The sequence below is a fragment of the Garra rufa genome, chromosome 13 (genome assembly GCF_049309525.1).
Source record: "Garra rufa chromosome 13, GarRuf1.0, whole genome shotgun sequence".
NCBI classification, from domain to species: Eukaryota; Metazoa; Chordata; class Actinopteri; order Cypriniformes; family Cyprinidae; genus Garra; species Garra rufa.
Genome location: NC_133373.1, coordinates 15,658,256 through 15,681,266, shown reverse-complemented (window position 1 = coordinate 15,681,266; position 23,011 = coordinate 15,658,256). Strand labels below are relative to the sequence as shown.

Genomic DNA, 23,011 nt, shown 5'->3' with positions numbered 1-23,011 from the left:
TTCCATGCTTTAGAAATAGCAGTACTCTTCTTGCTTCTAGTTCCTTACACACACACCACTTGAACTTAAAATAATCATTCATAAAGTTTGAAAAGGTTGACCCAAATTACAAGAGTATTCACAGTGGGCTGTGTTTACATTAATCTTGCATCATAAAAGCATAAAAGCCAAGGTGCAAGTATATTTAAGCACTTAAATTATTCGCACAAACGCTCTTTTTCGTGAGTGTGCAGTTAAAATCTAGCCTAGAGCGTCATCTGCTGTTAAAAACTAAGCTCAGAATCGATTCCAGAGAGAATTGCGATGCATTCAGAAATTGGCAAAATCGATCTACGAATCGACTTATCACTACACCCCTTGTGTAATCTAACTGGTTCTTCAACTAAATCAAACACATACAGCTTACATATTAACACAAATTTCTGTTATGACACAATAGATGGCGCAGGTCGATAGGTTAGATAACTCAAGCTGATATAACATGGCGCATCCGATTGGTCTCTTTCTATATGTTGCTGCTCAACATTCAAATACTTGGCTAGTGCTTGCTGTAGCAGTTGCAGTGAAGTTCAAAAACCCTCCGCCTCCCTCATTTGTGTAACGTTTACTTCATTTTCCCATCAAATCTGGTTTGTTTTAATGTTCCTCCTAACTCATCAGAAGCGCTCACCATGCCATACATCTGCTTGAGGGGCTTTTTCTATCTGTATCTACTTTCTCCTCCCATCCAACTTGCTTTTCCCCCTCTCATCTGTCCTTGAATAACATTAGATCTGTTGTTTAACCATAAAACACTGAATGCAAGTGCACACTGGGAGCAGACTGCTCTAATTAGTACATGCACACACATAAACACGGACAGTGCATTCTGAGGCCAGACGCCTTTAATTAATACATACACATGCCAAGGCCTGCGTGTCTCCAGATCCCCAGCCCTCCTCAAAATACCACTGACAAAATATTTATCAATGCAGACCTCCATGGATTGCCATGGCCAGGAGTAATCAAATAAGAAAAAAAGCTTAGAGTAGATGCAGTTTGTTCCAGAACCATCACAGCAACACCAGAAGGTCTGGAGACTGAGTAATGGTGGAGGACACACCATTGGCAGCAACATTTACTGAGACATTAACATTATTCCAGCTATTAACCAAGTCCATTTCTTGTCTTCAGTTCAGTTTAACTTGACTCAGATTCAGTTGATTCAGTTTCAACTCAGTTTCAGTCTCAACTTTGTCTCATTTCTTGTCTTTGCTTCAGTTAAACTCAACTAACCTAACTAACTGAGTTCTGTTCATCTCTTCTCTTGTCTTTGATTCATTTCAGTCCAACACAGTTCTATTGTACTCTTTAGTTCTCCTCAAGTCTGTTTGCTATGTCTCATTTCTTGTCTTCACTTCAGTTAAACTCAACTAACCTCAACTCAGTTCTGTTCATCTCTTTGTCTTTGGTTTCATTCAGCAATTCTGTTCTGTTCTCTTGTTTTAGTTCAACTTACCTCAGCTCAATTCTGTTCATCTCTTTCAATTGTGTTTAATTCAACTACACTAATTTATTTTTTATTTATTCTTTTGTCTTTGATTCAGTTTAAGTAAATTTAGTTCTGTTGTACTCATTTTTCACTTTTCTCATCTCTTTATTCTATTCGGTTTAACTCAACTCAGTTTTCTTTGTCTGATTTCATCATTGACTCAGCTAAACTCAACTTACTTCAACTCAGTTCTGTTCTTTTCTCCATTTTCTAATTTTTGTTCTCTCGTCAGTTCAGTTCAACTTAACTTAGCTCAGTTATCTTAATCTCTTCTCGTCTTTGATTGATTTTTGGTCCAACTCAGTTTGTGTTGCATTCAGATTTCAGTTCTCATCTCTTTGTTTTGATTTAAATTAAACTTAACTCAACTTGCTTTCTTTCTAAACATAACTAACCTCAACTCCGTTCCGTTCATCTCTTTGATTATCTTTGGTTCCATTCAGCATTTCTGTTCTCTTAATTCAACATACATCAGCTCAGTTCTGTTCAACGTTTTACTTGTTTTTAATTCAACTCCACTCAGTTCTGTTTATTTCTTGTTTTGTGTTTGATTCAGTTTAACACAATTTTGTTCTGTTGCCCTTATAATTTCTCATCTCTTTGTTTTATTCATTTTAACTGATTCAGTTAAACTCAACTTCAAACTCAACAGTTCTGTTAATTTCTAATTTTTTATTTGATTCAGTTAAACTTGGCTCAATTATGTTAATTTAATATCATCTTTGTAATCTTAGATTTAAATGAACTCTTAGCTTAGTTCAACTAATTTCTGTTCTCATGTCTTATATCAGTTCAACTTACTGTAGCTTAGTTTTGTTCAACTCTTCTCATGTTTGATTCAACCAAACTCAGTTCTTTTTGTCTCTTCTCCTGTATTTGAATCTGTTCAACTCAGCTTAGTTCTGTTGTACTATTCTAGTCTTCTCTCTTTGTTTTGAACAAGTTTTTTTATTTATTTTTATTATTATTATTTTTTATTTCCATTCAATTCAAATCTTTCATTTCTTTTCTCATCTCAATTCAGTTCAAGATCAGTTCTGTTCATCTCATCTCTTGTCTTTGAAATTAACTCAACTCAGGTCGGTTCATATCTTCTTTTGTCTTTAACTCAATTCAAGTTAACTCATGTCATTGTCATTTTGTATCTCTTCTCTTCAATTACTGTAGATTCAAATCAATTCAACACAATTTAATTCTATACCTTCAGCATCATCTCTCCAACTGAATTTGAGTCAAACTCAAAACAAATTAATTCTGTTCTGCTTATCTCATCTCTTCAATTCAATTCAATTCAACTCAGCTTTTCTCATCTCTAATAGCTACAAGAAGTGGCAGGCCAATTTGCTTTCTTCAAAAATCATGAATCAATGTCATCATCCTCCTGTCTTTTTAATTTCAGGGATCTGGAGGTTTGTTCCACTTTTAAAACAGATCTATTTAGACACGGTTTGACTGAACCTTCAAATGCTTCCAAACAAAATAGTTGAAACACCAGAAAATCAGACCTGGGCAATTAGCTTAGCCTATGTGTTTAAGTGTTTGCACATTTCAAAATTGCTGACGAGTCCTTGTGTTGAGTGGATTTCAAAGTACTCTTCAAAGTAACAGCATTTGCTTCTTTGATCAAAAGATGATCATTTAAAATGTGGAAACTAATGGCCACTAGTAAAGCTGCCCAGCAAATGAGAAAAATAGTGACATACGTTTAACTTGCTGGATAATGGGATAGACCTAGATTAATGTGTCAAATCAATTTCAATTATTTTTGAACAGATTCAAAGCCAGAAAATAATGACATATCTATTATGCCTCCTGATCAAAAAACACAGCTCCAGTTTCTCAAAGTGAACAGCAAATCTTTTACTGAAGTGACAGTTTGTAAAATGTATTATTCAACATTATGACAATCAAATAGAAAGCTAAACAAAGGTAGACTTTTAAAATATCTGTTATTACTTGATATTGTAAAGCCTTCACCAAATGTATGTCTCTCTGTCTGTCTTGATTTTTATAAACTTTCTGAATATTTATTTCTCTTCTTAAGAGTTTCACATCTTTTTAAGAGACACTGACGCTCGTGTTCTAATCATCAATGTCTCGGAAAGCGAGGAATAGAAAGACCACGAGGGGGGTTGAGAGACATAAAAAGCTCCAATTGAATAAAGAGTCCAAATGCTTCAATTTATTGACTCAGATTCGCTGCGTCTGTCTCAATCTGCCTCCCCTCGCTCGCTCGCTAGACGCCCGCGTTACACGATGACAAAACTGGCATCTACACTGTCATATATCAAACAGTCTATTCATGCGTTGACACCTCCACTTTTAAAACAATTACCTCAACAAACGAGCATGCCATTCTGTCATTGAGGGCTATTATTAGGTCAGAGTGGGTGTGTTCCAATCAGAGTGATGGGGCTTTGAAGAGAGAATTAGGACATAGCCATGCAGGCAATGATTTATTTTCTAAGCGGGAGAGAAAGTGAAATAGAGAAACACAGAGAATAAGTGTCACAGCACAGAGGGAGACAGAGACGGAGGTGAGAGTATAAGATAAAAAGGTAAGTTTATTAACAGGTAGAGAGGATGTGTATATCTTATCTGAAATGTCCACTGAGTACGGAGGTGATATCTCGATCTGGAACCAGGAGAACATAGAGTCCAAACGGGGAGAAAGCCGGGGTGTGATCGGTAGATCAGACAACGAGGAGTGAATCTGTCCGGGTATATATAGGTGAGCTGATTGGATTCAGGTGAGTGATTAGTAGTCAGGTGATAGTGAACGTGTGTGTGTGTCTTCAGGGGGCGTGGCTGGTGCATCTTGTAGGGGTAGAACTCTGACATTACCCCCTCCTCCAGGGGCGGCTCCCGACGCCCCTCTCCGACGTCGAGGACGACCACGACCGCGAGGGGCAGGACGTCCTGGGTGGCTCTGGTGGAAGTCCGTTAGAAGTTGAGGATCCAGAATATCATCTCTAGCCACCCATGATCTTTCTTCCGGTCCGTACCCCTCCCAGTCAATGAGATATTCCAGACGGCTGCCCCGACGTCGGGAATCCAGGATCTCCCTCACGGTGTAGATAGAGGGTTGATCCAGGATCTCTGGAGGAGGGGTCTCAGCTTCAGCTCCAGGATCATCTGTGGCAGAGGGAAAGTAGGGTTTGAGTAGTGATACATGAAAAGTGGGATGAATTCGGTACCTGGGTGGGAGCTGAAGCTGATATGTCACTTCGTTGATCTGCCTCAGGACCTCGAATGGACCAATGTAGCGGGGACTCAGCTTTTTGCAGGGTAGTCTTAGCCTGATGTCTCTCGTAGATAACCACACCTTATCTCCAGGTTGGTATAGTGGGGTGGGTCTTCTACGAGCATCGGCGAACTCCTTATGGCGTCGGATGGCCCGTTGAAGGTGTTGGTGAGCTGAGTCCCACACTCTCTCGCTCTCTCGGAACCAGTAGTCTACAGCTGGAACATTGGTGGGTTCCTCCGTCCAGGGAAACAGCGGGGGCTGAAAACCGAGTATGCACTGGAAGGGAGTAAGTCCGGTGGTCTCCTGACGCAGCGAGTTCTGTGCATACTCGGCCCACGGGAGGAACCTGCTCCAGCTGTGTTGGTCCGCGGAGCAGTATGACCGGAGGTAACGTCCAAGCTCTTGGATCTTCCTCTCAGTCTGGCCGTTGGTCTGCGGGTGATATCCTGATGAGAGATTGACAGAAATACCAAGTGCTTTGAAGAATGACTTCCATACATGTGAGATGAATTGTGGACCCCGGTCCGACACAATCTCCTCGGGGAGACCAAAATGACGGAATACGTACTGGAAGAGTAACTCGGCAGTGTTCATAGCCGTAGGTAGGCCTGCCAGGGGGATAAATTTGCAGGCCTTGGAGAAACGGTCAACTACAACCAGCACGCAAGTGTTACCTTCTGACTCTGGGAGGTCCGTCACGAAGTCTACCCCGAGATGGGACCAGGGTCTCTGCGGGATGGGTAGTGGCATCAGCTTTCCTATGGGTAGATGACGAGGGATATTAGAGGTGGCACAGACTGAGCAGCTTTGGACGTACCTGATGGTGTCCCGGGTCATACTGGACCACCAGTACCGAGCTTGGATGAGCGAGAGGGTCCGTCTGCTACCTGGGTGTCCAGAGCCCGGAGACTGGTGAACTGTGTCCAGAAGGTGTTGACGCTGGGAGCTGGGTACGAAGATTTTACCTTCTGGACATTCCGGCGGAGTAGGCTCTTGGAGAGTGGCTTCGTTGATCCCGGTGTCGATGTCCCACTGGATGGGGCTAACGATGAGTTCTGAGGGAATGATGTTTTCAGGCTCGACCACGGCGTCGTGGGAGAATTGTCGGGAGAGAGCGTCAGCAGGTATGTTCTTGGATCCTGGTCGGTAGGTAATCTTGTACTGGAAACGTGTGAAGAATAATGCCCATCTGGCTTGGCGGGGGTTAAGTCGTTTAGCTTCTCGGAGGTATTGAAGGTTTTTATGATCCGTGATGATGGTAAACGGGTAGTTAGCCCCTTCCAGCCAATGACGCCACTCCTCCAAGGCGAGTTTGATGGCGAGTAACTCGCGGTTGCCTACATCATAATTTTGCTCCGCCGGAGACAGTTTCTTAGAATAGTAGGCACAGGGATGGAGGAGAGTGGACTCACCAGCTGCTTGAGACAGCACTGCTCCGACGCCGGTGGTAGAGGCGTCTACCTCGACTACAAATGGGAGATCCGGGTTGGGATGGTGCAGGAGAGGAGCAGTGCTGAAAATCTTCTTAAGTCGTTGGAATGCTTCGTGGGCAGAGGAGGTCCAGACCAGATGTTTAGGTCGACCACGTAGGAGGGAGGTCAGAGGGGCAGTGATGAGACTGTAGTCCTTTATGAATCGGCGGTAGAAGTTTGAAAACCCCAGGAAGCGTTGAAGTTCCTTGACTGTACTGGGTTTGGGCCACTGTAGGATGGATTGAACCTTATCCAGGTTCATTTGCACACCCTCGGGGCTGATGTTATAACCCAGGAACTGAATCTTAGTCTGGTGGAACTCACACTTCTCCAGCTTGAGGAATAGCTTATGTTGGCGCAAGACTTGAAGGACCTGACGGACGTGCTGGCGATGTTCGGCCTGGTTCCGGGAATAAATCAAAATATCGTCAATATAGACAACCACGAATTTGTGGAGAAATTCCCGGAACACCTCGTTCATAAACGTTTGGAAGACAGAGGGACTGATGGACAAACCATAGGGCATAACCGAGTATTCGTAGTGGCCAGCAGGTGTAATGAATGCTGTTTTCCACTCGTCTCCCGCACGAATACGAACGAGGTTGTAAGCACTCCGCAGGTCCAGCTTGGAGAAGATGTGAGCCCCACGGAGTTCCTCGAGGGTGGCAGGAACGAGTGGCAGTGGATAAGGTTGTTGGGTGATGTTGGCATTGAGTTGGCGGTAATCAATGCAGGGACGGAGACCTCCATCCTTCTTACCCACGAAGAAGAAACTTGAAGCAGCTGGTGAGGTGGATGGTCGAATGAATCCTTGCTTCAGAGCTTCCTGGATGTACTCCTCCATCGCCTGGCGCTCCGGGTTGGACAAGGGGTAGATGCGTCCTTTAGGTAGTTGAGCCCCAGGTAGCAGATCGATGGAACAGTCCCATGGCCGATGAGGAGGAAGTTGGGTGGCAGCTTGCTTACTGAAGACGTCCTCGTAATCCTCGTACTCCGCTGGGATCTCCACCTGGGTGTCAGTCTCAGGACTTTCAATCTTGGTTGATGCAATGGTCACAGGATCAGAAACTGGTGAGGGTAAACGTGTAAAGCAGTTCTTCAGACAGTGCTTACTCCATCCGATGATGTCACAAGGATCCCAGCGGAGTTCCGGATGATGACGGTGGAGCCAAGGACGTCCCAGGATGATGTCAACGGTGGAATCCTCCAGTACCAGAAACTTGATTTGCTCATGGTGGAATAGGCCAATTTGCAGAGTGATGTATGGAGATGAATATCGGATCCGCCCACGTCCGAGTGGTTTTCCTTGGATGGTTTTAACAGATAGTTCCGGGTTATGGCGGTGACGTGACAATTGTAACAGATCTATGCATTCTTGGGATATGAAGTTTCCCGAAGAGCCTGAATCAAGGAGAGCAGAAACACAAAGATCTTTTTTAGCAGTATGCAGCGTCACAGGTATTAGGGTGAGATGAGCAGTTTCAATGTCTGACTGAATGGTACTCACCACCGGACGTGGGGGTTTGACAGGACAGGTACGTAGAATATGGCCGGGTTGTCCACAGTATAGGCAGAGTTTTTCCCTGAGGCGGCGTTGGCGTTCGGACCACGTGAGACGAGTAGAATCAAGTTGCATAGGTTCTGGTACTGGGGAGCAAGCTGCCACCGTAGCGGACTGAGGAGCGGTTTCAGTGGGCTGGCAGGCGGCTAGGCGCTGAGATACCTTCGTAGCTCGTAGTAAAAAGGTCTCCAACCCGATGTTGTCATCATAGATGGCCATAGCGGCGCGAATATCTGGGTGGAGACCATGACGATAGGCACCCAGCAGTGAAGTTTCGTTCCAGCCACTAGCCGCCGCCAGCGTCCGGAAATGGAGTGTATATTCGTGGATGGATGAGGAACCTTGTTGCAGTCGGAAGAGCTGATCAGAAGTGGTGAGTACATCTGTGTTGGAACTGAAAACTTCAGCAAAGTGACAGGTAAATTGTTCAAATGACTGAATTAACGTCGTGTTGGCTTGCCATATTGACTTCGCCCATTGTAGAGCTTTTCCAGTGAGGAGAGAAATGAGAAAAGCTACCTTCGATTCATCATTGAGAAATTGTTGTGGTTGCATCTTGATATATAGTTGGACTTGTAGTAGGAAACCGCTACACTCAGCCGCTTCACCGGAGTATGTGTTTGGTAAAGCCATGGGACTTCCTGAGGCAGATGGCGGCGCGGGAGATGGTTGTAGCGCCGCTTTGAAGGCTTTGATGAGTTCGGTGAGTTGATCTGGTGCAGGTGTTTCCTCGTTGTCCATTTTGTTTGTAGGTCTGATCTTCTGTCACAGCACAGAGGGAGACAGAGACGGAGGTGAGAGTATAAGATAAAAAGGTAAGTTTATTAACAGGTAGAGAGGATGTGTATATCTTATCTGAAATGTCCACTGAGTACGGAGGTGATATCTCGATCTGGAACCAGGAGAACATAGAGTCCAAACGGGGAGAAAGCCGGGGTGTGATCGGTAGATCAGACAACGAGGAGTGAATCTGTCCGGGTATATATAGGTGAGCTGATTGGATTCAGGTGAGTGATTAGTAGTCAGGTGATAGTGAACGTGTGTGTGTGTCTTCAGGGGGCGTGGCTGGTGCATCTTGTAGGGGTAGAACTCTGACAATAAGAAAGAAAAGAGACTGTTGATGCATTCAATTACCACAATTGTACTACTGGAAGCATTAGACAAACTTGTGAACTCCATCCTGTCAACTCGTCCCAGAGTGGATGAAAAAAGCGTCAAAAATCCTTTGTCTCTCTGTCAGTTGAATATTGATTGAGCAAGTTTGAATATAAAAGATTAAAAATTAAAAAACATGCGTAGCGCATGTCTTGAGTTGAAGCTCCGTCGAGTTAAACTATTATTTTCTATTTTTAAATCTAAAAACAATTCTATATACCATCATTTTTGTTTTACATAACATGTGAATATACCCCCTGTTGTGTTTTACAACAAAAACAATCGGAACGCCTTGTTATCATTAGTTTTTATTTGCTTTCCTGAGTCTGCTACTAAGTTAGCTTATAGCCCGTTTAGCATTTGCCAGCGTGGTTGCGGCTAATCTTGAATACATTGTTTATTCTCTATTCACATACATTTCAACTGTTTACTCACTGTTACTTGCTTTAATGGCGAATTTGTGTCTACCTTTGAGTGCAGATGAAGACACGTTCGAGCTGCACTCGGTGCAGGTCGAGCTGGAGGCCGTGGAGAAGCAGATCCAGGGGTTGCTGACCAGGCAGTTTGAGTTGCAGGAGAGGAAGGCTGCACTTGAATCTGCCCGGGTAAGTATACAGCGCGATAATAACACTCTCATCACCTCTACTCCGTGTGATTCTCTACACAGGTCCGGCGCACCCAGGGCGCGATCCTCCCAGATGTCGTTCACTCCGGCGCCGGGACTCCACGGACCCTGGGTGCAGCAGCAGCGGAAGACGTAAGCCAGGCCCCGGGCGAGGACCTCTCCCCCTCTGCCGCTTCCGATCTTCGACATCTCCACCCCGGAACCGCTTTCTTCACAGATACCTGCCATCCTGAAGGACGATGTGAGCGTTGGCGCGATCGTCCTGCACGCGGGGGTGAACGACGTCAGGCTGCGGCAGACGGAGGTCTTGAAGAGGGATTTCGGGAGCCTGATCGAGACGGTACGCAGCACATCGCCCGCGACGAAGATCACCGTGTCAGGACCGCTTCCCACGTATCGACGTGGACACGAAAGGTTCAGTAGACTGTTTGCTCTAAATGAATGGTTGTTGTCATGGTGTAAAGAACAGAAACTGCTCTTTGTTAATAATTGGAATCTTTTCTGGGAGCGCCCTAGGCTTTTCCGCGCTGATGGCCTGCACCTCAGCAGAGTCAGAGCAGAACTCCTGTCGGACAACATCTCCAGGACGCTGCGCTCCATTTGACTAGTAAGCAATTCTTCAAATAGTTGCGATGATGGCTTTTGTTCTGCACATTTAAACGATAGCATTGGTGCTGCCCAATCTATAAAGACTGTGTCTGTTCCTCGAATAGTGAGGTCAAAACAAAAATTGAATGCAGGATCTAGAAAAAATCTAATCGTGATTAAACCAGAAAAATGCACAATAAATGAACAAAAACAATTTTTAAAGCTTGGGCTCCTAAACATTAGATCACTCGCACCCAAAGCACTTATTGTAAATGAAATGATCTTGGATAATAGCTTTGATGTACTCTGCTTAACTGAAACTTGGCTAAAACCAAACGACTATATTGGTCTGAATGAGTCTACTCCACCAAACTACTGTTATAAGCATGAACCCCGTCAGATTGGTCGGTGGTGTTGCAACAATATATAGTGATATTTTCAATGTTACTCAGAAAACGGTACAGGTTTAATTCATTTGAAGTACTTCTACTTAATGTTACTCTGTCAGATATGCAAAAGAAATCTCTCCTATCTCTTGCTCTGGCTACTGTGTATAGACCTCCAGGGCCATATACAGATTTCCTAAAAGAATTTGCAGATTTCCTCTCAGACTTATTGGTTAATTTTGATAAAGCGTTAATTGCTGGGGAGATATGGTTATATATCGGCAAAGCCGTAGGTAATCACAGTGTGCCGATATACAGCCATATCTGACGTCTACTCATGAGATATTGCATTTATACAACCGTTCGATGGCACCAGTGTTGTAGTCGAGTCACCAACTGTCGAGTCCGAGTCGAGTCTCGAGTCCCAGTGTTCGAGTCCGAGTCCAAGTCCGAGTCACCAAAGAAGAGTCCGAGTCGAGTCCAAGTCGAGTCACCATTACCAGAGTTCGAGTCCGAGTCAAGTCTCAAGTCCCCAGTGTTCGAGTCCGAGTCGAGTCTCGAGTCCCGTATTCGAGTCTACATGTCTTCAGTTGTGGCACGATTATATTTATTTAATAGTTTAAATATTTTTTTATATATTTATTTATATAATATATAAGTAACATTAAATTATTAGTTTACCTCAAAATGAAAATTTCCTAATAATTTACTCACCCTGATGAGGAAACAAGAACAACCAACTGACTTGGCATTGAAGTCCATTAAGAAAACATCCTGAAATGATTTTCTTTAAGAAAACAATTTATTTTCCACTGAAGAAAAAAAAAGATCCTGGATGGCAGTGGGAGGAGCACATGATAAGGAAATTTCCATTTTTGTGTGAACTAATCCTTTAACACTGTATTACAGAAATACACTCAGCGAAAAAAAGAAACCTGCATTTTACAGGACACTGTATTTTAAAGATACTTAAAACGTAAAAATCAATACGATATGCAGAGAGAGAGAGAGAGATTGTGTGTGTGACCGAATTATTTAACGTGTGTGTGTGTGTGTGTGTGTGTGTGTGTGTGTGTGTGTGTGTGTGTGTGTGTGTGTGACGGCAAGCGACTGGTCAGAAAGCAACGTGTAACGTCTCACATGTTTCTTGTCGACACCACAGGATTTTAAGAGTCAAAATTGCAAAAAAATTTTTAATCTGACACAGTGACTATCGCAACAGACAAATATCGCAAAAATCTGATCTGGCACAGTGACTAGTAACGTTAAGTTATCAACAGACAAAAAAAATGCTGTAATCTGAACCAGACATACATTAACCCTAGCTTCTTCTGTTTGTTATCATATATGCATTAGTCAATAATATTTTTTTGAAAAAAGCTAACGTTAGGCAATGGAAAGCATTTTGCTTATGTTTCTGGGTGCATCCGTGACAGGTGTCTGTTCAAGTTTGAGGATGTCCCGGTCTTTTCCTCAATTGTGCGATTACACACACAACGTAGCGCTGCTCTTTCCAGCATTAGAAGTAAAATTCGCGTAGGCGAACTTCACGATCCGGGGCACGTCTTTCTGCATTTTACAAATGTGAACATTTAGCCCGCGAATCATGCATCATGCATTGCACGAGCGTAAAAGTGAGTGACGTCAGTGAGTGTGTTGTCAAGCAAAGAGAGCGAGAGGTAGCAGTGTCTGTGAAGGGAGATCGCGGCCGGTCTTGGGCACGAAACAGGAAAAGTGTAACACCTTATATAATTTTTTTATAACATATTTAGTCAAAAACAAAGTGATGAATGCTCAAGTCCGATTGTATATATCCTCGAGTCCGAGTCCAAGTACGAGTCATCAATCCGCGAGTCCAAGTCGAGTCACAAGTCCAGAGAGTGGATTCTCGAGTCGGACTCGAGTCCAAAGAATAGTGACTCGAGTCGGACTCGAGTCCAAAGAATAGTGACTCAAGTCGGACTCGAGTCCGAGTCCAGGACTCGAGTACTCCATCACTGGATGGCACAAGTGTGTAAATACATAAACAAAATAGGGGAGTGTCTTTAAAAGCTCTCTTTTGTGCAGAACTACTTCCTTCCACCACGGATTCAAATCTAAAGTTGACCATTTAACAGCTGAGTCCAAGCCTCTGTTACTAATTCGAAAACATCACTTTACTAGTAACAAAGGAATGTTGAGTTACTTCACCTCAAAACGTATTGTATTACTGTATTAAAAGCTTACTGTAATATGTAGATTATTAGGTGCAGAACCTGGCTTCAGAAAAACAGATGCATGAGTGCTGCCAGTATTGCTTTAAAGGTTGCAGAAAGTAGAAGGTCAGCTTGTCAGTGCTCAGACCATACAAGTGAACTAAATTAAAGTCTTGTCTGAAACTCAACAGAAATGTACTCCAAATATGACTGGCTACGAATGATTGCCCTGCTTCTCTTCTCTTTGCTTTGAACATAATTGAACATAATTAATAATTAAACATAATTAATCAACCATAGCTGCAAGCAACAATGCGCTAAGTCCAGAGAATGATCAATAACATGTCTCACTTCTGTTTGATGCGGCAGTTTAAACTAGCTGTGCAATTTCACAAGAATTAGACATAAAGAGCAGTCATAAATATTAGAATCAGAGAAAGATTTCGTCAGCAATATATATCTACACTGAATTAGTAAGGAGACATTCTATTAAAAAAAAAATTTCTTTTTGATTTTGTAATGGTGTTTTTTATGTACACCACTGGTCAAAATTTGGGAAAAATTACTGTATTTTATCTTTTAACTTCATTTTTGATTAGTAATATGCATTGCTACAAACTTCATTTGGACAAATTTAAAGGTCATTTTTTCAATATTTAGATTTTTTGCACCCTCAGATTCCAGATTTTTAAAGTCGTATCTCAGCCAAATATTGTCCTATCCTAACAAACCGTACATTTATGAAAAGCTTATTTATTCACCATTCAGATGATTTCAGATTTCAAAAAATGTACCCTTATGACTAGTTTTGTGGGTCACATTTATCAGATAAATGCTAAAAAAAAAATTATAATACTATAATTTATATTATAATAATAGTTTATTATTTGTAAAAAAAAAAATAAATAAAAAAAAAAAAATAATAATAATAATAATAATACTGTGTGTATTATGTTAGTGGACTCCTCAAGGGTCTTTGATGAGGGGGTCCTCTAGATACGTCTTGTCCAGAACCACATGAATTTCAGTGATGGCCCTGTTACTACACAGCTGGGTACATACATCACGATTAAGTGCGCATACAAACTCAACGTCTGACGGACAGTAGAGGAAGTAGAGTAGAGGAAGGGGCTGGGGCCGTGCTGAGAAGAGAAACGTGATCCAGACGCTCTGATAGCGAATCGATTCTGCCGCAATTAAGGCAAATATAGAAACAGATAGATGAAGAGATGAACATTTTTTCAGCTTCTGTCTTCACTTCGTCTGACACTGACAGTACACCTCTCAAGGCTCCCTGCTCTTTACTTAGAGTCCATCTGCTTGTGCTAATAGCCTAAAGTGTATTGAGAACAGAAAATGTGTACTTGGGTCGCATTTTACATACAGTGTCAATTTAATATGTTCAATTAGTGTATTTAGTTGTATAGAAACTAAAGAAAAAAGAAAACAATGGCTGTTGTCAGACCAAAAACTTTTCTTTTCTTTAAATTACTTAAGAAACAATAGCATCAACAAACAAATAAAAGCCAAAGATAAATAAAGATCTTTTCACATACCTAATTACAGTATGAAACTAATTACTGTCACTATCATCATAATGGTATTCATAAGTACACACAATAACAGCATCAGTTGTTTACCTGACTTTGCTTTGTGGTGAGAGACTGTCTGTACCATCTGCTGAAGAACAGATCAGGTGAGATGTAAATAACAGATTGCGCGCTTAGATTATATGCTGGAGAATTTAGCCTTGTTTTTCACTTGAGAAAGTAAGAAAGATGTGCAAATGTATGTCCATAGGAATTTAATTATAATCAGTAAATCATTTCAAACATATTTTTGGATGTACTTTTATTTCTTTACAGTTTCCCACAGTTCATAGCATTAAATTATTCATGCACAATTTCCCACAAATAAGACATTTCCCAAAATAACAAGACAGAAAAACTAAAAGTTTATGTAACAATGCAGTGCTAGAATGTTATGGATAAATGCACATGAGTTGCCATGCGATTTGGCTGTATATCAGCAATGCTATGATTCGGAGATAGCTCGGCTGAGGTTCTGATATCACTAGAATATCGCACTCCTCTCAGTTAATCAGATCTGAGGACCAAAAAGAAGGGTTCTTTAGAGATATAATATTCCAGCAATTCAGCTTGATCAGTTACCAAAAAAGAATGTTAAAATTATGCAGGAAATGCAATTTTCTTAACTGATCAAATGAGTTGCACATTATTAAATAAAACTAAATAAAAAATTCTGGTGTGACTTTAAGGTAAGTTTTGATCAACAGGTAAGTATGTTGAACCAAAACTGTTAAAAATAAGTAATATAGCCCACTGAATTATACTTAGACTTAATGCTGACAACAATGAAAGCACAAGTGATGTATTTGTTAGCATTAAAGAGGACAATGATACAAGAGGTATACCAAATGATTGTAAGTGTAAAAACATAGCAAAAATAACACAGACATTTAAATACAATGTACTTGTGAAAAGGCCTCTGAAATAATCAGGTCTTCACTTTAAGCTTTCATTAAGTGATGAGTAAGTTTTTGCTAGAAAATGAGCAGGAGAAACATCAAGAAAATCTCGGGGCTATGCAAAAGCTACGAAAAGGGTGACACTTTATCTGAAAGACTAAGATGCAGCCTTTCAGAAATGACATGCATGGTTGTTTATCCACACCAGAACTACCTACCAAAGCACAACAAACTCATTTAGCTTTTTTCAAGTCCCATATTTACAAAATATAGACTTCTGGGAATCCATACTCTGGTCTCACGAGACCAAACCATTCATTTAGGATCTAACAGCATCCAAAATGTTATGTTGTTGCTAGAGGAGGAGTACAGTGAGAAGTGCCTGGTTCCCACAGTGACGTTAAGTGGTAGTAAAGCTCAAATATAGGGATGTGTGAGTGTTGAAGGTGTGAGGGAGTTGTGCTTTATCATCACTGTTATCAATTTACACACCACTGTGTGATGTAATACAAAAAAAACGGAAACTGAAGATGCTACCCTCTCCTCATTCCCTGCATTGTTCAGCATTTCTTCAACATGACAATAAATGTATTCATTCTCCCAAGGTAAATCTTAGCACCTTAACACTCCTGAGCACCTGTGGGGAATTCTGTTGAGACGAGCTGAGCAACACTCCCCATTAAAGACTAGGGTATTTAAAGGGGTTGTCCTACAAGAAGAGTTAAACAGGACAGATGTGGAAATTTGTCATGAACTTGTACACCCAGTGCCAAGAAGGGTCAGAGCAGAGTACTTAGTTATGGAGGACATATTAAGTACTAGAACATTACACTTTGTCGAATCAAATCTAGGGTGTATTCATTTCTGCAATCCCTCATTTGAGCAAAATTGGCTAAGTTACTTATTTTACAGATATCAATGGCATGTATGTCTCAGTTTTAATAAGAATATGTTTAATACATTTAAATGTTGCTATCTTTTTATGAATTGTATTAGTGATCATTAAGAAAATACATCTTTTATATTTAATCAGAGTGGTTGTAATATTTTTTGCTGTGCACTGTATGTCTTAGACACAGATACAAAATAAATAAAGTATTAAAAGTGTACAAAATGTGTTTTTACCCCGTCTAAAAGTCCACAGTGCCAAAAGGGGCCATCATTGAAAAAAAGCCTATTTATTACTGAGTGTGTGTGTGTGTGTATATGTGAAACCATTACAGAAATAGGGACTATGTGTGTGTTAGAGAGAGAAAGAAAGAAAAAATGTCTATGTTCAGCAAATTTCTTGTGGCCACTGTTTGGCCCCGGGGCTGAGGCGGATCTGAAACATTAGTGTTGGTTATTAGGATCATTTAGAAGGAAACAAGGGATTTCACCTTCCGTCAGAGATGCCCTTTGTGCAGCAGTGTGTGTGATTTTGGGTAAAGGACACATTCACACCTTGGATATAGTCAACAAAATGCCCTTTCTTATTCCAAAATATGCAATATATATGCTAATCTCAGTGACATTTTAGCATTGGTGTTGTGCATTAGTAATGTTGTAAAGACCAGAACCTGTAAGACCCAAACCCAATTCAGACTACTGTAGATCTTTGTCCTTATTCTGATTCAAGTCCCAATTAAAATTCACCTGAAAGTACACTTCCAAACATAAAACCACAAGTCACAGACATTTAAATCTACATGAATGTTTATGCAAGGCCCTAATTCTACAAAAACTGTGTTGACGTTTGTTTTGGTGTTGCCGCCTCTGAGTCTCATGTAACAAGACCTTTGACTATCAACATAATATCCTGCTATTTTAGCCATTTGGAAAAAAAATAATAGAGCATAAACCTTGATTAATGCAGAATTCAGTTTTGGTTTGGAATCAACTGTAAGAAACGCAAAACAGATTAAATTTAAAGCATTTCTTTAAGTTACTGGTGCATAACAAAAACTCTCTGCATAGTTTAGGAAAATATCAACATGTACTACATGGTCTTTTCCACGCTGTTTGTTTTTAATATGAATGTACAAGGTGTGTTATTCAGCCATCTGTTTCATTTCTCGCCGCCTTAATTTACGGATGGTATTCAGAGCCAAAATAACAGAAGGAAAAAGCAAAGCTATGTTGAAAAATGATGCACAGTCACTATTTCATTTCTAATAGTCTTACACATTTATCAAGCAACTAATAATTTTTTTTTAGCACACACTGAAATGTAATGGTCCAATTTTTTTTTTTTTTTTTATGGAAATGGTTTTTTGTAGCCTTTTGGAAAGGTAATTTAACCGTTGAATAAACTACAGTTAGCAGTTTCACTATACTTAAGGTCTAAGGTGATACGTAGGGCTAGTCTGAAAAGTCTGAAAAGACTGAAAAGTAAGTATTTAATTGCTGAAACTCTTTATATACTCTTTATGGTGCAGTCATAAGAGTTATAAAAAATAAAAAATATATAGAGCAATGCCTGGTTTCTGAATAATTCATTCTTTTGAGTCTAATCTCTTCAACGTATCAGTCTATCAATTTCACAAACCAGCCTAAATTATTCCTGATCAGATTGGATTGATGTTTAGCATTTAATATTGCAAATTTTTTCCATTTTAACCATGAATCACTGATCAGGAAATTAGCAAGAATTGCAAAAATACTGTAGATAAAATACTGTAGTATGGGAAAGTACGAGAAATTTTCTTTAACTGATTAAGCCACGTGGGTAAACTTGCAGACAACGTTTTCTAGAAATAAATGGGCTTCAAACTGTTCATGAGTAGTTAAATGTCTTCCGTTTTTTTTTTTTGGAATTTTAATGTGAGACTAAATGTACTCTACAGGGTTCAAATTTGGCCCTTTAATTCTGATCGCTAGATAATGACTGTTCAATTGTGGGAAGCAAGCCATTCTGCAATATTCTCCTATACTTCAAATCATTAATGGAATTTTCATAGTGAAGCAGCTCAGCAGTACCAGCAGCTGAAAAGGCTCCTCACATCATGGCACATCTTCATCTTCATTCGTGCTTCACTGTGATAGAGATGAATTCATCATTGTATTTCTCACCAGATCTTCAAAAACATTGCTCTGGAGCATCACCATGCATCTTGTGATTCATACTCCACACAACTCTGCTGAACCACTCTGAATTAAACTTTTCATATTCTGCCAAAAACTTAATTCTGTCTTTGATGCTTTCCTGAGACAGCAATGGCTTTTTAAAGAGTTGATTTGATTTGTTGTTAAGACAATTTAAAGCTTTAGTCATTGGCCCGTTTTTGTCCCCCTTTTTTTTTTCAAATGTGCGCCTTGTTTCTAGGATATGCATGACAAATTAAAACACAGTGTTCTAAAATCAGCTCAAACATGCTGAGTCTGTGGTCATCATAGACTAAACTATATATCAGACTGACTGATTTTTGGCAACTAGCATTTAATTGTTCAGACTGTAAATCGGGGGGAAAAAGGGCAAAAGTTGTTTAGTGTATTCCAGCTAATAACCTACTATGCAGAAACTGAATAATTTAATAAAACACTGCATTGTCTTCTTCATACAGTCAGGGAAAAAAAAAAGATCCCCTGCAAATGATCAGCCTATAATTTTAATGGTAGGTTTATTTTAACAGTGAGAGACAGAATAACAACAACAACAAAATCCAGAAAAACACATTTTGAAAAAGTTATAAATTGATTTGCATTTTAATGAGTGAAATAAGTATTTGATCCCCTATATAAGCAAGATTTCTGGCTCCCAGGTGTCTTTTATACAGGTCAGATTAAGAAAGTGCTCCTAATGTCAGTTTGTTACCTGTATTAAAGACACCTGTCCACAAAAGCAATCAATCAATCAGATTCCAAACTCTCCACCATGGCCAAGACCAAAAAGCTGTCCAAGGGTGTCAGGGACAAGACTGTAGACCTACACAAGGCTGGAATGGGCTACCAAGACCATCGCCAAGCAGATTGGTGAGAAGGTGACAACAGTTTTAATGATCAAGAGAACAGTGAGGAATCAGCCCAGAACTACACAGGAGGATCTTGCCAATGATCTCAAGGCAGCTGGGACCATAGTCACCAAGAAAACAATTGATAACACACTACGCCATGAAGGACTAATAAATCTGCAGCACCCGCAAAGTTTCCCTGCTCAGGAAAGCACAGAAAATGGTGAGATGAGACCAAAATCAAGCTCTTTGGCATCAACTCAACTCACTGTGTTTGGAGGAAGAGGAATGCTGCCTATGACCCCAAGAACACAAAGATTATGCTTTGGGGGTGTTTTTCTGCTAAAGGGACAAGACAACACACTTCCTCGCTGTATCAAATTATTCTTATTAACCTTACTTTATTGAGTGAAAAGCAGCAGTTTTATTATTTTCTCAGTTGGAACAGGTTTGTCGGTTTGGAATGACATGAGGTGATTAAATGATGACAAAATGTTCATTTTAGGGTGAACTTTCCCTTTAGCCTCCAGGCAAGTAAAGTTGCTGAAGGCTCGGCCACTCTCTTGAATAGAAACAACTGGTGTTAAGAACAACTTTTGACAAGTTTCTGATGATATGTCATTGGTTGGTTTTTAATTGATGGTGCTATTGTTGAATCTAATGTGTGTTTAATTTTTGCATCTTAAATAAGTGGTGACAATAACCCCTTTGTATAGGTTGCTGTGGTATGTTATAATCCCAACAATTATGCCATTTTAAAATCATCTTACATTCACAATATGTATTGATATCAAACAAACTGCATACTGTTCATAAGCAAGATTAAAAGAATCTCCTTTGGAAATAATATCCATCAGTGGGCTAAGCACGCTGAAAACCGAAAACCTTTTATAAAAATCAATTAGCAGAAGCGTCGTGATTAAAGACCTGTTATTTTTTCCCACCCGAAGCCCTCCAACATTTATGGGTGCTCGTTCTTTAGGAATCTAGCTGCTGTTGGGCAAATCTGTTGTAAATGTGCTGCTTGTTTGTAATTTGTCCCTGGTAAATGATGGTATGAACAGGGAAGGAAAAACTGCAGGCTGTACCGTGGTATTCATGAGCTTCCTGTGCTTCAGGCTAGCTCATATCATAACCATTCACACAGCCGGAGATCTGTTCAGCTCCGTTCAGTAGTTCTGGTACAATCTTTCACTCCAAACCAGGAGGGAAAAGAAAGAATATATGTAGAGAGAGCAGCAGGACTAAAATACCACACAAAATCTGAAAAAAAAAAAAAAAAAACCCTGACAGCCTCAATTAGATTTACCTTGGCCATCACTGTTTAAAAGGCCAGTTCATGAAGAAATGAAAATTCTGTCATTTACACAACTTCATGCCATTTCAAACCATATGAATTTCTTTCCTTGTTGAGCACAAGTCTCATGGTCTGCATTCATGATGCTTTTATTTTTTTATTTTTTGACATTTTGGAACTTGACAGCGCTATCACAGAGACTTGGTATTAAATGCACCTTTTTGTGTTTCACACAAAAAGTAAGTCATACAGATTTGAAATGACATGATGGGAAGTAAATGAACACTATTTCTATTTTTGGGTGAGCGAATCCTTCAACACAGCGGAGAATAAAAGAGCAATAAGCTGTAAAAAAAGAGATAACTCTAGCACAAGTGGGTGCAAGCGAGTGCGTTTTGGGATTGCTAAAAGCAAGTTGTACAGAAAAAGGTACACGTTGACCTTTAATTTCCATGGCAGCGGTGCGGTCACCAGTTTGAGCGAGTCATTATGGCAGTGATTAACTGCTGACAAACTTTCCAGAGAATAGCAGCATATGCAAATCACAAAAACTATCACCACAGAGACCAATTACACACCAAGATGATTTTGAAGCAAATTATTAAGGCTCCTGCTGGGAGATTCCCTGCTGGGAGGACATTTTTAACTTGCGCTGTAGAAAGTGACTTGTTGTACAAAGTGACTTAAGAGTTTGTAACCCAGTTGCATTCATTTAAATGTTAAGCAAATGTTAAGCCAAGACAGTATTTATTTATTTATTATTATTGTTATTTATTTTAAGATAACCTACCTAATTATTAGTTAATATACAGTGCATCTGGAAAGTATCCACAGCGCTTCATTTTTTTCTACATTTTGTTATGTCACAGCCTTATTCCAAAATGGATTACATTCATTAATTTCATCAAAATTCTACAAACAATACCCCATAATGACAAAATTAAAGGAGCCACATGTACTTAAGTATTCATAGCCTTTTCTATGACTCTCAAAATTGAGCTCAGGTGCATCTTGTTTCCACTGATCACCCTTGACATGTTTCTACAACTTAATTGGAGTCCAGCTGTGGTAAATTCAGTTGATTGGACATGATTTGGAAAGGCACACACCTGTCTATATAAGGTCCCACAGTTAACAGCACATGTTTGAGCACAAACCAAGCCATGAAGTCCAAGGAATTGTCTGTAGACCCAGAGACAGGATTGTATTGAGGCACAGATCTGGAGAAGGGTACAGAAGAATTTCTGCAGCATTGAAGGTCCTACTGAGCTCAGTGGCTTCTATCATCCATAAATGGAAAAAGTTTGGAACCACCAGGACTCTTTCTAGAGCCAAACTAAGCGACCAGGGCGAAGTGCCTTAGTCAGGGAGGTGGCTAAGAACCCGATGGTCACTCTGTGGAGAGAGTCAGAACCCAGACTTGAACCCAATTGAACATCTCTGGAGAGATCTGAAAATAGCTGTACACTGATGCTCCCCATCCAACCTGATGGAGCTTGAGGGGTACTGCAAAGAAGAATGGGAGAAACAGCACAAAAAAAGATGTGCCAAGCATCATACTCAAGAAGTATTGAGGTTATAATTGTTGCCAAAGGTGCTTCAAAGTATATATGTATATGCACTGTGTATGTATGTATGTATGTATGTATGTCAAGCCCAAAATTATTCATACCCCTAGCAAATTATGACTTAAAGTTACTTTAATTCAAGTTTTTATTTTTATTTTTTATTAGAAATGATACAGACGTCTCCCAGAACATAAGACGATGTACAAGAGGCATCATTGTGGAAAAAAATTACTCATCTTTTATTTACATTTGAACAAAAAGTGGCATGTCCAAAATTATTCATACCCTTCTCAATAATTAATAGAAAAGTTTATTGGCTATTACAGCAATCAAACGTTTCCTACAATTGCTGACCAGCTTTTTGCATGTCTCCACTGGTATTTTTGCCCATTCATCTTTAGTGATGAGCTCCAAATATTTCAGGTTGGAGGGTCTCCTTGCCATCACCCTGATCTTCCTCCACAGATTCTCAATTGGATTTAAGTCAGGACTCTGGCAGGACTCTTTTTCATGGTGCCGTTCACTGTGATTAGGTTCCCTGGTCCACCGGCTAAAAAAAACACCCCAAAACATTAGATCCTTAGATTCTTTTTTACCTCTATCACTATCCTCCTGGCCAGCACAGGTGTCACTTTTGGCTTCCGACCACGTCCTCTGAGATTTTTTCACAGTGCAAAACATCTTGTATTTTTTAATACTTTGCACTGTAGCCACTGGAACTTCAAAACATTTAGATATGGTCTTATAGCCCTTTCCTGACTTGTGAGCAGCCACAATGCACAGCCGCAGGTCCTCCGTGAGCTCCTTTGTCTTAACCATGACTGTCCACAAACCAACAGCAGAGAGCTTCTGTTTTTCACCTGTTGAGTTCATTAAAACAGCTGTTCCCAATGAATCAGGATAATTAGGATGCTTTAGAACAGCTTGGACTATTTGGAATGGTATAGAACTTTGGATTTTTCCATAGAC

General features: G+C 40.3%; 1 protein-coding gene across 1 annotated transcript in view; it reads right to left on the bottom strand.

Moving 5' to 3' along the window:
- LOC141283190 (exostosin-1) overlaps positions 1 to 23,011 on the bottom strand; it is a 370,248-nt gene that overhangs the window by 210,292 nt on the left and 136,945 nt on the right.